Source organism: Camellia sinensis, chromosome 6 (genome assembly GCF_055761805.1).
Source record: "Camellia sinensis isolate YWXY chromosome 6, ASM5576180v1, whole genome shotgun sequence".
NCBI lineage: Eukaryota > Viridiplantae > Streptophyta > Magnoliopsida > Ericales > Theaceae > Camellia > Camellia sinensis.
The window spans coordinates 33,634,290-33,650,755 of NC_138966.1; the positions used below are offsets into that span (position 1 = coordinate 33,634,290).

At 35.8% G+C, this 16,466-nt stretch overlaps 1 long non-coding RNA gene across 1 annotated transcript; it reads left to right on the top strand.

Annotated features, from left to right (window-relative positions):
- The first annotated feature begins 10,349 nt into the window (after positions 1-10,349).
- LOC145792618 (uncharacterized) lies at positions 10,350-15,702 on the top strand. The gene is made up of 3 exons (XR_014332173.1): positions 10,350-11,546; positions 13,342-13,506; positions 13,590-15,702. It is a non-coding gene; the product is annotated as an uncharacterized LOC145792618 (long non-coding RNA).
- The last annotated feature ends 764 nt before the right edge of the window (positions 15,703-16,466 follow it).

Below are 16,466 nucleotides of genomic sequence, written 5' to 3' on the forward strand. Positions count from 1 at the left end.
TCTCTCTCTTTTCGAGTCTTTGTTGATAAACGTTGAGTGTTTGCTGTATTTGGTCAATTTTTATTCATGTGGGGGATTGTTGGAGAAAAATGGTTGAATAAGAAATTGCCTCATAAATGTGTATATAACTCACACATTTAAGCCTCATCTGAATGTGTATATAACTCACACATTTAAGGCTCATCAGTTTTACAAAATTGATTGGGCAGTTTTGCTAGCATTAGTTGCCAGCCTTGATGGCTAGAGGCTCCTCCCCTCTCCCCCATGGTGTATAAAAGGAGGCCCTAGTCCTTGAAAAGAGATATAGAATTTTTCCTTGACATCCATACACTGTTAGTCTACTTCTCCTATAATTTTCTTCCTGAGAGAGAGTGCTACCGTTGTCCGTTCGCAAAGCTAATCAGAAGGTGCTTCTGTTGTAGCTGGTAAAAACCGTCGTATCCTAGGAAGTAGACGCCGGCGTACCTCCAGCACCCAACGGTGAGGCGGCGAATCTATTTTAAGGAGACTGTGGTATCACATAGGCTTTGGTTTGCTTCCTTTAACCATTTTATATTTTATCTGTATTTTATTCAGTATGTTATTTTTCCTAGGATTTAAGGTTTGTTTTGTTCATCTCATAATTTTGCGATATGCAATGTGAAATTATGTAATGTGAGTAGTTTTTCCCAACACAACATATGTCCATCTTAAACTACTTATTTCCAGCCACATTCCTTAAGAAATATCCCACCTACCCAGGTTGGTTTTTCTTCCATCTCTCAAACAATTCCAGTCTCAAACTATTGCATTACTTGCTTAGTAATACCAACTCCAACTTTTTTAGTGATTTATGGCAAACCTTTGCTAGCTTTGGGACCATTAGAATTACCACTCTATTTGTTCGGGTAAAATATATTTTGTTACTGAAGACGTTTATTACAAATAAAAAATAAATATTTTTCAACATTTTAAAATTAATGTGCTAGTGATTGTGGTAATGGTAGTGGTAACGTTGGTGTGGTAGTGGTGGCGGCAGTGATGGGGCAGAAATTATGGTGGTAGTGTTGGCGGTAATAGTGGTAGGGTGGTGGAGATGGAGTTCGTCTGATGTCATTAGTAGGACAGGAGTTTAGTTTAAAAAATATTCTTCACCCAAATAATCCTTTTTTCATGATCAACGGAAAATGTTTCAGTTGATTTTCATTTTCCGTCATACCAACCGTTGATGGAAGACAAGCTTGTTTGAATAGTGGATAATTACAATTTACATGGTTGCCTTACTTGACAGGCTGCACCAGAGAAAGACTTACTGTTGCTTATACATTTTCTCTTACCCTTCTCCATCATCAAATATCCAACTTATTCATTTTGATATCTTTGATTCCCATGAGGAGAATTGAGTTGGCTAATATTGTTTCATCAATTTCTGTTGTCTCTCATTTTCTCAAGTTCTTACTTGTTCATCATCATGATCTTCTTCTACTTCTGCACGCCCCACGTGCCTTGAGGATCAGAGATTCCCACTACTCCAATTTAAAAAAATATTTGTCACTAGTGTCTTTACCTTTTTACAGTGTAAATCTTATTCTCATCCTAAATGGAGTTCTGGAATGAGAGTACTGATTGCTGCTCATGGGAGGGGGTCATGTGCGATTGGTTGAATGGTATGTAATTGGACTTGACCTCAATTGTAGTGACCTTCAGGGCACCATCCAAACCAATAGCAGCCTCCTTCCACCTTCGTTAGCTCCAGAGGCTTAATCTTGCCTTCAATGACTTCAGATTCTCTAGAATATCATCTAAGTTTGGCTCATTCATGAATTTGACCCATCTCAACCTCTTTACTTTCAAGTCGAATTCCTTCAGAAATCTCCCACCTGTCCAAATTGATTTCGCTCGATTTTTCTGGTATTCATGAGGGGAGACTTGAACAACACACTTTCAATATGCTCCTTTAGAACCTAATCCAGTTAAGAGAACTACACCTTGATGCATTGGATATCTCTTCACCTTTACCTCTTGCTTTGTTAAATCAATTTTCTTTGCCATCTCTTAGTCCTGCATTTGTCAACGGCATGGGAAATTCCCAGAAAACATTTTCCACCTCCCAAACCTACGAAAAGCTCGAGGTATGGGATAACAGAAACCTCACTGGAAAGTTCCAAACTTTAATATAACTAGTTCCTTTCAAATTATTGATCTCTCCAGGACAAGTTTTCTGGACAAGTGCCTGATTCAATCAGCAATCTTAAAGCCTTGAATAGTGTGTACCTCATTGAGTGCAACATTTTGGGGTCCATTCTAGCTTCTCTTGGGAACCTTAACAAATCACCTATTTGTACTTCTTGTATAATAGTTTTAGCGGTCAAATCCCCTTGTCGATTTCAAACCTTGCAAAGTTTACTCACTCGTTTCTTTCTAATAACAATTTGAATGGACAAATACCAGATTCCATTGGCAACATGAGCCAACTTGATTTCTTGGGCCTTTCTGGAAATTAGCTAACAGGTCCCATTCCTTTGTATGCAATTGGGCTTTCCAGGTTAGCTTAACTTGATTTAAAAAATAACTCACTCAATGGGACAATACCATCTTGGTTATTTACTCTACCTTCACTGGTTTCTATAGAATTGAGAGGCAATAAGTTGCAAGGACAAATTCTAGGATCTTTTTATGAACTTGCAAACCTGACACCCTTGTCACTTTCATCAAATAACTTAGGTGGTATAGTGGAGCTAGATAAGCTTTTAACGGTAAAATATCTCTCCCATCTTGATCTTTCACATAATGGTCTCTCATTGAGCATCAACAACAGTGTCAACTCTACCATGCCCAAATTTTACACTATAGGATTAGCTTCTTGCAATCAAATTTCCAAACTTCTTGAGAGTGCATGTAACGCCCTCAAAATAATACATAAAACCCAACATTCTTAACATGCATAGATGTAAGAGAATAAAACATATTTCTATTTATCAGAGTCTTCATTACAAAAGTATTACATGTTGACAACAAAAGTAAATGCCCTATGGGCTTACAACTTTCCAAGCCAACACTTGGTTAAAAAAAAAAGAGTACTAACTCATACACATTAAGCCCTTGGCTTGAATTTACATGTAATACCAAAATAACAAAGTAATCAAAAAGAGTCTTCAACTCCCAGAACCTCCCAAGCTATGTCCTTGGAGGTGGCATGTCACCTGAACCTGAGAATGATGTCCCATATAGGGTGAGCCAAAGCCCAGTAGAGGTATACTAAACCAAGTATGAGAGACAACTAAAACATTTAGCATTTGATAGATGGTTAACACTTGTAAACCAATACCTATGTCACAATACAGTTCCATGACAATCATGTCCATGTTACATTCCACTTTCCATTATTTATCCAATTTTCCATTTATACAAACATGGCTCAGAACCTGGCCAAACAATTTCTATGAGACAACAGGTCATATAAAAATACTTCCAATATCAACAATTCAAATGAGACTAAAGCTCATATTAAAACACCTCCAATACTTCAATTTAATACACACATTTGCTGTATTAACACTTCAAGTGATACACATATTTACTGTATCAATGGAGTCCATCCCCTATATCCTCCCAAACAAGTTTGAAAGTTCATCCCCTATCTCCTCTCAAACCATGGAGTACATCCCCTATCTCCTCCCAAACAATATGCATATACAATGTATTTAACACTTGTCCTACACAACAATCAATCAATACACATATTTGCTGTATTAATTCAACTGTCATATTCAATGACATATTTAATGTGATTAGTTTCAGTTTTCCCTAATCAACATACAATGTCTACAACAATCAAGACTATCCTCCACCGATAGCCCAAAGCAGTTATTTCTAAACAGATAATAAATGCAATAAACAGATATAATACCCACATTCTCATAGGTGAGTGATTAACTAATCCAACTACACCATTTAATCCCATAATTTCCCAATTTCATTATCCTTCACTCAATTTCATATTTCCACATTTTCTCAAATTAATCATACAAATTAATTTATTTCAATAATTAGGGAATTATCCCCCCTTTCTCAATATCAACCATTAGGCTCGATTTCACCAATTTGACAACAATAATTTCATTTTTCATTATCTCACATACACATGGGTTTTAATATTTGAAAACCCCATTTTTATAAATTACATAACAAACCCTAACTTTCCCAATATTACCCAACAATACCAACTAATCAAAATGACCAAAGTTTATGTAAAAACTCATAAGATGGAGTAGGATATCCCTACCTCGAAATGAAGAGACCAAAGGAGAAGATGGTGTCACGCCCCACTTTTTAATACTCGAAGCCATTACCAAATTCATTAACTTAATTCAATTTCAGAGATAACATGCAGAAATAAACTCATACATTCAATCCATAGGAATGAATATAAATACTCTCATTCGTATGCAAAGTAAATGTTACATGAACATACTCAATAAATTGCCCTTGGGCTTACAACCTTTAAATAAACAAATGAAGGGGTGTAACCCTTTCACACATATGATGTTCCGCCAACAACAAAGAGGCCCCGTGGCCAACAAATAAGAAGATCCAAATCCTGTAGCACAACCTGCTAAACACCTGAAAAAGATTCAACAACGTGGGATGAACATAAAGTCCAGTAGGGATCTCAACATGATCCTCAACAATAACAACTTACAGATAGCTATGATCATGCACACTCATTCTCATACTAGAATAGTAATATGACAGTTTATACAAAATATATATATATAAACTTTTCTTGAAAACAACCGTTTCATTCAACGCTATAAGCGATTCATCTTTCCTTATTCCTTTCATTAATCCCCATTCCCATTCTTTCATAACATTAACAATTACTTAGGAAAATAATCTCACTAAGCCCGATACTCTCTTCCACTTCCTATACATACACAGATGTACCTTTTCAAAACATGTTTATCATTAAAACATTCATTCTCCTTCACACTTTCCAAAAGACAAAAAAAAAAGACATTTTGGTTCACTTCCACTACTATCATACCTATACATGCATAACCTTGTAAAAATATAAATTTACAACCCACCCACATGTATACAATCAATCAATGGAGTAACTCGGTTCTCCGAACTGGAACCAATCAAATCTATGATATTTTCAGTTACAACTAAACAACAACAATTCCACCATGCTCAACTAGCTATGCGCTTAGTGAGCCAAAGATATACTGAAATAACTACAACCAACTTCGCTCTACTAGCTATGTGCGTAGTAAGCCAAAATACCAGTTTACCAGGCGCTAGCTGGAAGGGTATGGTGCCTTCTATTATTAGCGCATACAGTTCTCCAGGCGCTAGCTGGAAGGTAACGGTACCTTTGATTATAAGCGCGGCATATAACGCCAACAACAACCATGCAACAAGGCATATCCAACATGTATAATGCATATACATAACCAACAAGAATCTAACAACGAGTTAAAGTAGATAAACACATAGGTGTAATGTATCCACAACAATTCAACACAACCATGTCATCCTCCACCGATGACCAAGGACAAAACCTCTAGATGCATGTATATTGTACATCTATTAACAAACTCAAATATCATGAGATCATCAACTTATCACTAATACTAACATATTAGTATAAGATACAACAATCCAACATTCATACTCATTTCAAAGTACCTTTCCCATTTCACAAAACCAACTCTCTTTATTTTTCAAAACCGGTTTTATCCTTTTTGTTTTTCACAAAATCAAATCCAAGGACAATAAAGCCACAGCTCATTTTAATCTACTACATTCATCTCCAAGCCATTCCAATTTAATTATACAAGTTAAATCATAATCACTAAAATAGGATTTCCCTCCCCTTCTCCCAATATTGATAAAAAGGTTCAATCATCTACAACAAACAACAATGGCTTCATTCAAAACCCAAAATACCCAAGTATTTACCCAATGATCAAAACCCCTCTATTGAGTTATTAAACCAAATAAATATTAGGGTTTCCTCTCCTTACAACAACAACATGTTAATTAACACCCAATTAGCCCCAAAACACATCTAATGATAATAGATCTAAATCCAACAACTAACCCAAAGTTCAACCTCATGAATTTATACAAAAATCCAACATAAAATGGTTTTCATGCAATACAAAAATTACCACATGTCTATCTATAGACGTAGTATTGAAAAAGAACAAGGAGAATCCCTACCTCAAAGGAGAACTTAAAAGGAGATATGACCCGAAAACAAAGTGCTCCAAATCCACAATTTTTCCGATTAAGATGAAGCCCTCGACACCCTCTACCTTTTTAACAAAGGACCTAGGATGGATTCATACTAGAAGGAGATGAAATCGAGAGAGATAATTAGTTTAGAGAGAGAGACTCTCGGCTACTAGGGTTTCAAGAATGAAAGAGGGAGAAAAATGATCTTTTTCCCCGCTGCTGCCTACTGAAATACGATAGACTCGCTCGAGCGAAGACCTGGTCGCTCGAGCGACCAGACACAGAAAACTCACGCGCGGGCAAACAAACCAGAAGCTCGCTCGAGCCAAGAATTCCAGTGTTCAGGTCCTAGTACCAGACGCAACGCTCGCTCGAGCGAAGCCACCCTGGCTCGACCCACCAGACACAAAACTCCACGCTCGCTTGAGCGACAAACAGCTCGCTCGAGCGAAGGACTAAAAACCTGGGCAGCAACCACCTGCTCCCAATCACCCCCAACCTGGAACAAACAAGTCCAAAACATTCTATAACTCAAATTTAAAGAATTGAAGGACAGAAACAAGTTCAAAACAACAACCGAAATCCACGGAACTAAGTTCGAATACTACAAACAAAGGAGAAAGAACCGGGACCGCTATAGATGGTGAAAATCCAAAGTGATCCAAATCCACAAATTTTTAGATTAAAACGTAGCCCACACAACCCTCTATCTTTCTTACAAAGAACTTAGGGTAGAAACACACTAAAAGTAGATCAATCCCTAAAGAGAAGGTGTATAGAGAGAGAGAGAGAGGATGGATCTAGGGTTTTGAAAGCAAAAGAGGATGAAAAAGTGAAGTGTTTCCCCGCTGCTGCCTACTGATATAACACAGGCTCGCTCGAGCGAAAGATTAGTCGCTCGAGCGACCAGACACAAAGAATCCTCGCTCAAGCGTAGAAAACCTCGCTCGAGCCAACAATTCGAAGCTTCAGGTCTGCAAACAGAAGCACGCTCGAGTGAAGAAAAGCTCGCTCGAGCGAAAAACTCCAAAACATAGAGCTCGCTCGCTCGAGCGAAGGAAAGCTCGCTCGAGCGAGGAATTGCAACCTTCAGGTCCAGAACTAGACGCAAGCTCAAGTGAAGGACTTCTCACTTGAGCTACCAGATACAAAACTCAACTCTCGTTCGAGTGAAGGAACCTTGGCTCGAGCGAAGGATCTAAAACACAGAGCTCGCTCGAGCGACCAAAGGCTCGCTCGAGTGAAGGACCAAAATTCTGGGCAGCAACCATTTACTCCCAATCACACCCAACCTGTAACAATCCTACCCAATACATCCAATAACTCAAATACAAAGTATTGAAGGACGGAAACAAGATATAAACCACAACCGACATCCACGGAACCAAGTCCGGATACAACAACGAAAGGAGGAAGAACCGGGATCGCTATAGTGCAGGCTGAATTGCTTTCTCTAAACCTTTCAAACAACAAAATTGGTGGTGAAGTTCCAAAATAGGTATTGGATGTGGGGAAAAAATCATTGAAGGATTTAAATCTTTCTAATAATTTCTTACTGGTTTAGAGAAACTTCCATGGCAAACACTACAATTTATTGACCTGCACTCCAACTTACTCCATGGACCACTCCCTATTCCACCTATCACCACAATTGCTTTCTCTATCTCAAACAATAAATTGATAGGAGAAATCCTTCCTTTAATTTGTAGTCTAAACTCACTTAAAGTTCTTGATCTGTCCAATAACAATTTCAGTGGAATTATTCCACATTGTTTGGGAAACTTCAGCAATAGTCTCTCAGTGCTGAATAGCTTTCATGGAACCTTTACTGCAGCAGTTACAAAAGGTAACATGCTGAGGAATCTTAACTTGAATGGCAACCAGATTGAAGGACAAGTTCCGCGATCTTTGCTCAATTGTGAACACTTCGAAGTTCTAGATCTTGGAATAAATAAGATAAATGATACATTCCCCCACTGGCTAGGAACTCTTCTAGAGTTGCGGGTCTGGTCTTGAGATTTAATAAGTTTCATGGTCACATTGACGCCTTTAAGACCAAGAGTAAAGTTCCTTTCACTAAGTTGAGGATTATTGACATATGTTATAATGAGTTCAGTGGCCCTTTGCCAACCAATTATATCGAAAAATTTGAAGCTATGATGAATGTGATGGGTGAGATGTATCATCAAGATTCTGTGGTGGTGGTGATGAAAGGATTTGAAATTGAATATTCAAGAATCTTGATGGTCTTCTCAATCATTGATTTATCAAGCAATAATTTCCATGGAGATATTCCGAAATCCATTGCGAAGCTTAATTCGCTTCGAGGTCTCAATTTATCTCATAACAACCTTACAGGCCATATCCCAACTTCACTTGCAAGTTTAACAAACCTTGAATCATTGGACCTTTCCTCAAACAAGCTTGTTGTGGAGATTCCTTGGCAATTGGCAAGTTTGATGTTTCTTATTGAACCTTTTGGACAACCAACTAGTAGGATCAATTCCTTAAGGGAGGCAGTTTAATACATTTGGTAATGATTCATACAATGGGAACTTGGCTTTATGTGGAATTCCCTTATCAAAGAAATGTAAGGAACTGTAGCCACTGCCACCTCTACCAACATTCCAACAATACGAGAATCCGACAAGTCAAGTGGATTTAGATGGCAAGTTCTAGTAATGGGGCATGGATGCAGATTTGTATTTGGAATGGTTATGGGATATCTTATGTTTGTAACTCGAAGACGAGAATGGCTTATGAAAATTGTTGAAGGAAAACAATATAAGAAGGTGAAAAGGTTTAATAAGGGTGCCCACTGATGCAATAAAGGAAGAAATTAGCAAAATCAAATGGTGTTATCACGTAAGCGGAATTTATCTTTGAAGCTTTATTTTATTGGATTATCTCTTGTGGTTTGTATTTATAAGCAAAATTAGAGTTGCTTATGTTTTATTTCAAAACTAGCTCCACACCTTTAAGTAGCACAATAAAGCAATGGTATCTACTTGAAGGGGTGTCTCAGTGTCTGTCTTAGTTGTTGCATAATGAGTCTATGTGCATTTTTCCTCTTGAAGACAAGTTTTTTTGGCCGAGTGCCTATTTTTCAGCTTTTCACTTTTGCCTTCCCCCCCCCCTTGCAATGAATTTTTTTTATGGTTTTTAGCACAATAAGAGCATAATTCAACTTCCTTAGTTTGAAATTAATTTAAAATGACATCAGCTTCAGCACTTTCTGTGAAATATCTATTTCGATTTAAAAAAGTAAAATAGTTTAAGTAGCCAGTTCTATTTTGATTTTTATTTATGCTTACTGCTTCAGCACTTTCTATGAAATAGTTTAAGCAGCCACTTCCTATGTTTTGTAGCCAACATGATCAGTCAACTTTGCTTCCTTAGATCTTTCTAAGAATCAGCAATTTTTTTTAATAAATAATAAAAGCAAATTATGGACTCTGTAATGTCTGAATGACAGAAGTTTTGTGTTTGGAAAGTTGGATAATATAGTAGTTGCTTTTGTTCATATTGTTCAATAATTGAAATTATACATTAATGGTTGAGGGCCAAGTTTAGTCAAATTTTATGATCTCATGTCTCGTAATATTTATCGTCAATGAATTATATAAGAATGTTAAGATATGAATATTTGGAGATATAATTTAACAACTGTGAATGTTTTTCAATAGAGAAATAAAAAATTTTAAAGATAAAAAGATCTTGGGTCTTATTAGTGGGTTTTGAAATATATTAAAAATTCAACAATAAAGTTAGAAGATCAAAGCCTAAGAGGTTTGTTTTGTGTTCTTTTGTTGCTCTGTTTTATTGATTTCAGTTTTCATTGAAATGATTGGACTTGTTATTCTTCCAATTGAATGAAGGGTTCGCTTTCTATTCTCGGTCGTTTTGTTTCAGGTACAAAAATGACCCATTTTGTGTGTCTCTCTATTGTTCTTCAATCAGGTATAAGGAAGACATTTTTGCATTAACTTTGTGTATCTAAGTTTGGATTTGTTTTTTCTTCTGCAAATTTATCTAAAAATTATCCTAAATTTCAATTGTTTTTTATTGATTATGTAAATGTATGCTTCTTCTTTGGATGTTGCTGCTGTTTTATTTTTCCACAAATTTGCTTCGTTCATTGCATCAAATATTGTTGGATATGAAATGGGTGTGCTACTATTGAAGAATTTCTAACTTTTCTTTTTAGATGAAGCATGATTTCTTTTCTACATATGTATGTACACATGCATGTATATAAATTGATTGTTCTATTGACATCTTGGAAATTTTGAAACATGTCAAATTGATTTTCTTTTATAAAGAGAACTAATTGTACTTTCCTGCTACTTTTTTGTAACAAATTTTGTGGTTATCTTAAGTTTCTAATTTGTATATATGTGTACATGTGTGTGTTGATGGTGTGAAGATGTTATTGTGTTGTAAGGATGGGAAGAAGGCGAAGGCCTTGGGAAAGAGAAGCAAGGGATCAAAGGATATGTCAGAGTTAAGAACAAACAGGACATTGCAGTTTTTTTTTTTTTTTTTTTTTTGCTCTTCGTTTCTCTGATTTTTTTTGTTTATTCATCAAATTCATGCTCTATTTTGTTGCCTAGAACATAAAGTTTTTTTTTTTAATTTTATTTTAATTGTCTTCTGAATCAAAGGAGCTAATAACCTTAACCTTGTTATGGGATGAGTTTTTCATAAATAAGGAGTTCATGACATATAGAGCAGCTTGGCAATTGAATTGGTACTGGGACATAATTGTTGAAAATTACAACAGGTATTGGTGTAGATGAGGGCATTCGATACATCATAGTTTGACAGCATCCTCAAGAGATTGAAAGTGTAATTGTCCCATTTATCCTTCGAATTAGATTTAATAAGCTTTAAAAAAATTGTTCTTGTATTTTTCTGTTTCTGACTCTTCTTTTTATTTTTTCAGGAAGCTGCAAAAATCAAGGATGAAGGTACATCAAGATAAAATTGAATTTACATTACACTTAGTATCATTATATGGTTTGATGAGGATCATCTTTGTATGCATATTGCATCTGTTGAAAAGGATGATGTTCAAGAGGTTGATACCAATGTCACCTTAGAGACTAATATAGTTGTCAAGTCTACTCGACCCCAAGGAAGGTCAATATGGTTGTGCACATCAATGCTAGATTGGTTTTGAGTTTTTTTTTTCTTTCTAATTTTTATAAATTTATTTATTTGTTTATTTTTGTTTCTTCCTTTAATAATCACCCGGTATAAGAAAAGAGAGAGGGAAACTTGTCCATGCATGTTCTTCTGTGGATCTTGGAGGAATACTTGTGAGTCACTAACCTTAGTAACTTAGGTCCCCGAGTTTTTTTGTATAGAGTTGATTGAAACAAGAATTGTGAGGTAGTTATTTTGTGGTGCCTCAATTTTAAGTGAAGAATTTATTATTTGGGTGACTGTGTTGTCTAAAGGAGCCAAATTATTTTTAAAAAATGGAGTTCTAAGATTTTGGAGTTCTTCCTTCTGCCCTTATTTTCTTAATATGTTAATTGTATGGTTTTCATAGGTTGCCTCTGTTTTCTTATTTTGGCTGTAATTTTTAACAGATTGCTGCAATTCTATGTAGAAAATCATAGCTAAATTGATTGTTTGGGAACATCGCTTTAAAATTTTCCTAATTTACTCAAGTTTCACAAGAGTTAGATTCAGATTGGTTAATCAAATTTGAATTGATGAAGTTTTAGATAGCAAAAAAATGGCTATAAATTTTGAATATTTGGTGAAATTGGCATTCTGGAAAAGAATGGCTTTCTTACATTGTCTATTAGTTTGGTTGGAATTTCAGCTAAATTTCAAAAAATCAGTTAATAACCGAAAGAATTTAAAGATTGTATAGTAGTTAATGGAAATCTATTTTTGTAGTGAGGTTTCAGTAAGGTGTTGGGATTAGGAAGCTGGACTTATTTAATAAGGCGATATTAGAAAATTGGCTATTGAGATTTACACTAAAGCGGCATAGTCTTTGGAGAAGATTGATTGAGGGGAGATATGGCAGCTTGTTTGGTGGGTAGAGGATTTATACTATTAGAGGTCCGTATTAAAGGCACGCCTAGGCGTGCGCCTAGGCCCAAGTCCCATACAGGCCCAAGGTTTGCGCCTTATAGTGTTCCAAGCTAGGCGACTTCGATAAGGAGTGCCTAGGCGTGCGCCTAGGCCCAAGTCCCGTCCAGTCTCAAGGTTTGTGCCTTGTAGTGTTCCAAGCCAAAAGACCGTGATAAGGCGCCTGATTGGCCCAAGGCTTGCGTCTTAAGGGCTTTTTTTATTGTTGCTTTAATTGGTTTTGTTTAAAATCTAACCATTGATTTAATATGATGCAGCTACAGAAGATCTCTACTCTTATTACAAATGCCAATATATTGGGCATTCAACCCCAAATCAATGATAGAAGAAAAATTAGCCCTAATTCCTAATCTCCCAAAAACACTAAATGTTTAACATTTCATTTTGTTTATGTTTAACCCTAAATTATTTACTTATATTAAATTATACATTTTTTTCCGTACAAAGTGCGCCTCACTTCGGTGAAGTCTGTGCCTCGCCTTGCACCTTGAGCCTAGGCCCTAGGAGACCTTGGCGCCTTGGTGCGCCTATCACCTTTAAAAACATTGGGTGGGCCTTTGGAAGAGTATTCTCTCAATATTTAATTTCTTTACGTTAATTATTGGCATTTGGATTGATAACCAGAGCTTCTTATGAAAATTATTTAGTTTTTCATTCCTTTACTCATCAATATTTAGACCCTTTTTTGTTTTTTGTCTCAATTTTGTTCATTCGTTGGTAGGCTTATCTAGATCGTGATCTTAACAGTTTGGGTTGTTCAGTATATGAATTTTAGTATTGTTTGGATTGGTGGGTATGATTTAGATTTTGATAAATTTGTTTGAATTTTGCAAAATTGATATGTTTATTGACCTTTTCTTTGGCGATTTTCTTGAGTCCAATTCGTTAAATTGCCACAAAAATGAAATTTTTGGGAATTCTTCTGAATTATTATTGTTCATTTGGTCAATTGGGTCATTGTTGTTTTGGTGAATTTTGGTTTGAATTTGTGATTTGGTTTTTCAGGGGAGAAGTTTGAATTCAATTCCTTGGAAAATGGGGGTTATGTTGAGGCGGGTTTTGCCCATTTGTGGTAAAATCTGTTTCTTCTATCCTTCCCTGCGGGCAAGGTCGAGACAGCCTGTGAAGCGGTACAAAAATCTTCTTGCTGATATCTTCCCTCAGTCTCAGGTAAGTATTTGGCTTCCCTTGTATCAGTTTTACTTGATTGTTATGTCTCTTTGAAGTAATGTCAATAATTTTTGTTGCTTCAGAGGTCAGTTGGCATGACTTTTTGCAATTCTTGTGCTTCTGTATGTTGAGGATGATTACTTCAAAGTACTCTATCAAGTACATTGTTATTGAGTACTTAACAAAAAGAGAAATAAAGGAAAAAAGTGCTTAGTGTTTGACATTGATCTGGTTGATTTATACGCTCCGAGGATTCAAATGTGTTCTGAAAATGGTGGGAAAATTTAGAGAGATGTTGATAGGGATAATCTGCTTTTGAGGGTAAAAAATGAAAAGGGCAACATATCATTACACGAGGCCTTGATGAACGGTCACCAAGTTGTAGCTTATTATTTGATCGCGGTAGATCCAGAAGTGTTATATTATCTGAACAATGAAGTGAAATTAGCTCTGTTTCTAGCTGCTGAAGTAGGGTTTTTGGAACTTGTCACGCATATTCTATGTGATACAATTGGGATTGAAAATACAAACAAAAGACTTAAAGGGTAATCACCTATTCATGCTGCCATTTTTAAAAGAAACCGAGGTAATTCTAACACTTATTCTTGATTTCTCTTTGGCTTTTGCATTTTTGTTTCTCAATTTATTTTAAAATCCCAGGTGTTTTAGATGCCTTATTGAAATCAGAACTATGGTTCATTCGATTAAGAGATGAAGGAAGGAAGGACTCCACTTCACTTGATTGCATGATTGGGCTATCTTGAAGAGGTTCAATACTTGTTAGGAAGACAGAGTTCAAGTGCTATTGCAAGGGACAACAGTGGCTTACTTCCTATTCATTTAGCATCAATTAAAGGCCACGTTGATGTTGTCCGGGCATTGCTTCACTATTGGCCTGATTCGAGGGAACTGCTCAACTGTCATGGTCAAAATATTCTTCATGTTGCTACCCAGAGCAGAGGACATAACATGGTTAGTTACATTCTCCAAACTCTTGAGCTCGAGAAGCTTTATAAACATGAGGGATAAGCATGGAAACACACCCTTGCATTTGGCTACCATGGATTGGCATCCAAAGATTGTTAGTACCCTAACATGGGATGAAAGAGTGGATTCATAGTGAATAATGAGGGTATGTCTGTTCTTGATTCTGCTGAATACTACATGGAAAGCATGCCCTCATTTCGAAAGGTATGCACTAAGCTAATTAAATAACCCTACACATAAATACCTAATCAAACATAACAAAATGAGGGTATGTCTGCTCTTGATTCTTCATGTTATTTATTTATTTTTATTTGCATCAACTCCACTTACGTTAATATGTCAAAATAGGGTCCAAGCAAAGCTATATCTATTGTTATTCATGATTAATGTTTTGTAATGGTAACTGTTGTGAATCTTGTGCCAGTCCATATATACAATCTCGAAATGCTTCTTCACTTGTAGTGCTAAAGCTGAAGTTCTCCAAAGGTTGTCTGTGTGAACATTCCTTTTCATAGTACTATGAATTATTATTTAGCATTGACTGGAAGGAATTTTAATGGCCTGCTATTTCAATAGCCATTAGGTGGTCATAGCTTAAATTTGTGGGACATTTTTATCTTGCAAGGTTAACATGGGCTGCATTGAAGGCCGCTGGTGCACCACAAGCTTACTGTAGAAAAGCCCTCAATGCTAAAAAGAAACAAGCATCTATGCAACTGGATCAAGTGAACATAGATAGCTATAAGGACCGATTCAACACTCTTCTATTGGTGTCCACCCTTGTTGCCACTATAACTTTTGCAGCCGGTTGCACAATACCCAGTGGCTATAACAAGACTGAACCTGACCAAGGCATGCCGCCAACTATGCTAAAACACAAGTGGTTTCACATGTTCATTTTTTTGTGACACCATAGCCATGTATAGCTCCATTATTACTGCTGTTACCCTCATATGGGCACAATTAGGGGACCTCAATTTGGTGCTTACTGCCTACAGATTGACACTGCCACTACTGGGGATTGCTCTCACCAAAGCGAGGAAATGATATCAATAGAGATATTTCCTTGTTTAATTTATTTGATTTGTTGGTCAATTGAGTTGTGTTTTTCTTTTGTTTGCCGTTGGTCTTATATGTTGGTAGCTAAGTATCTTGCCAACAAGTATGTAATGGTACGTAATGTTTTGATATTTTAGTATTTTATAGTTACGTGGCTGTTATGTGTTGGAGATGTGTGGTTTTGTTCTTGTTTCTCCCCCAATATATACTCATTTTATTAATAAATTTTTTGTTGGTAAAAAAAAATTTAAATAAAGAAAAAGAACTCATCTTGTATATATAGAAATTTTCTAAATATGCATTGGGTCTAACTAGTAGAAAGAAATACATAGAGAAAAATCAATGCATGGCTTAGATTTATTCTAGGTGCAAAGTGAATTAAATTCAAAATAAATTAAGATACATATTATTATTATTATTTTTTTTTTTGGGTAATATTCATTTTATCCTTTGTGGTTTACTAAGATACTCTCATATGGTTTTGGACTAAATTGCAACACATAACTCTATTAACAAAATTAAAAATTTACTATTTTACCCTCTTGAACCAGTGTGTCAACTCATTATATATACACAGGTTTACACAAAGGATTTTATTGAGTTAACTGATTATATATATATATACATAGGTTTACATAGACACATTATATAGAATTTCCCTTTATATATATATATAGGTTTATTTATACACAATTTTGTATATATGTGTATATAATCAAATTGGGTATTGATTTGGTTGAATATTGATTAGTCTGACCATAATCGATAGAGTGTGAGGTACAAACTCTGTTTATTTGAACGGAAATATTGATGGTGAAGAGGTAAATTGTAAAACGATCCAAATTAGATGGGGATAATTGACTATTCTTAAAATATAGGAGGTAAAGTGCTTCACAATTAAACCACAAGGGGGT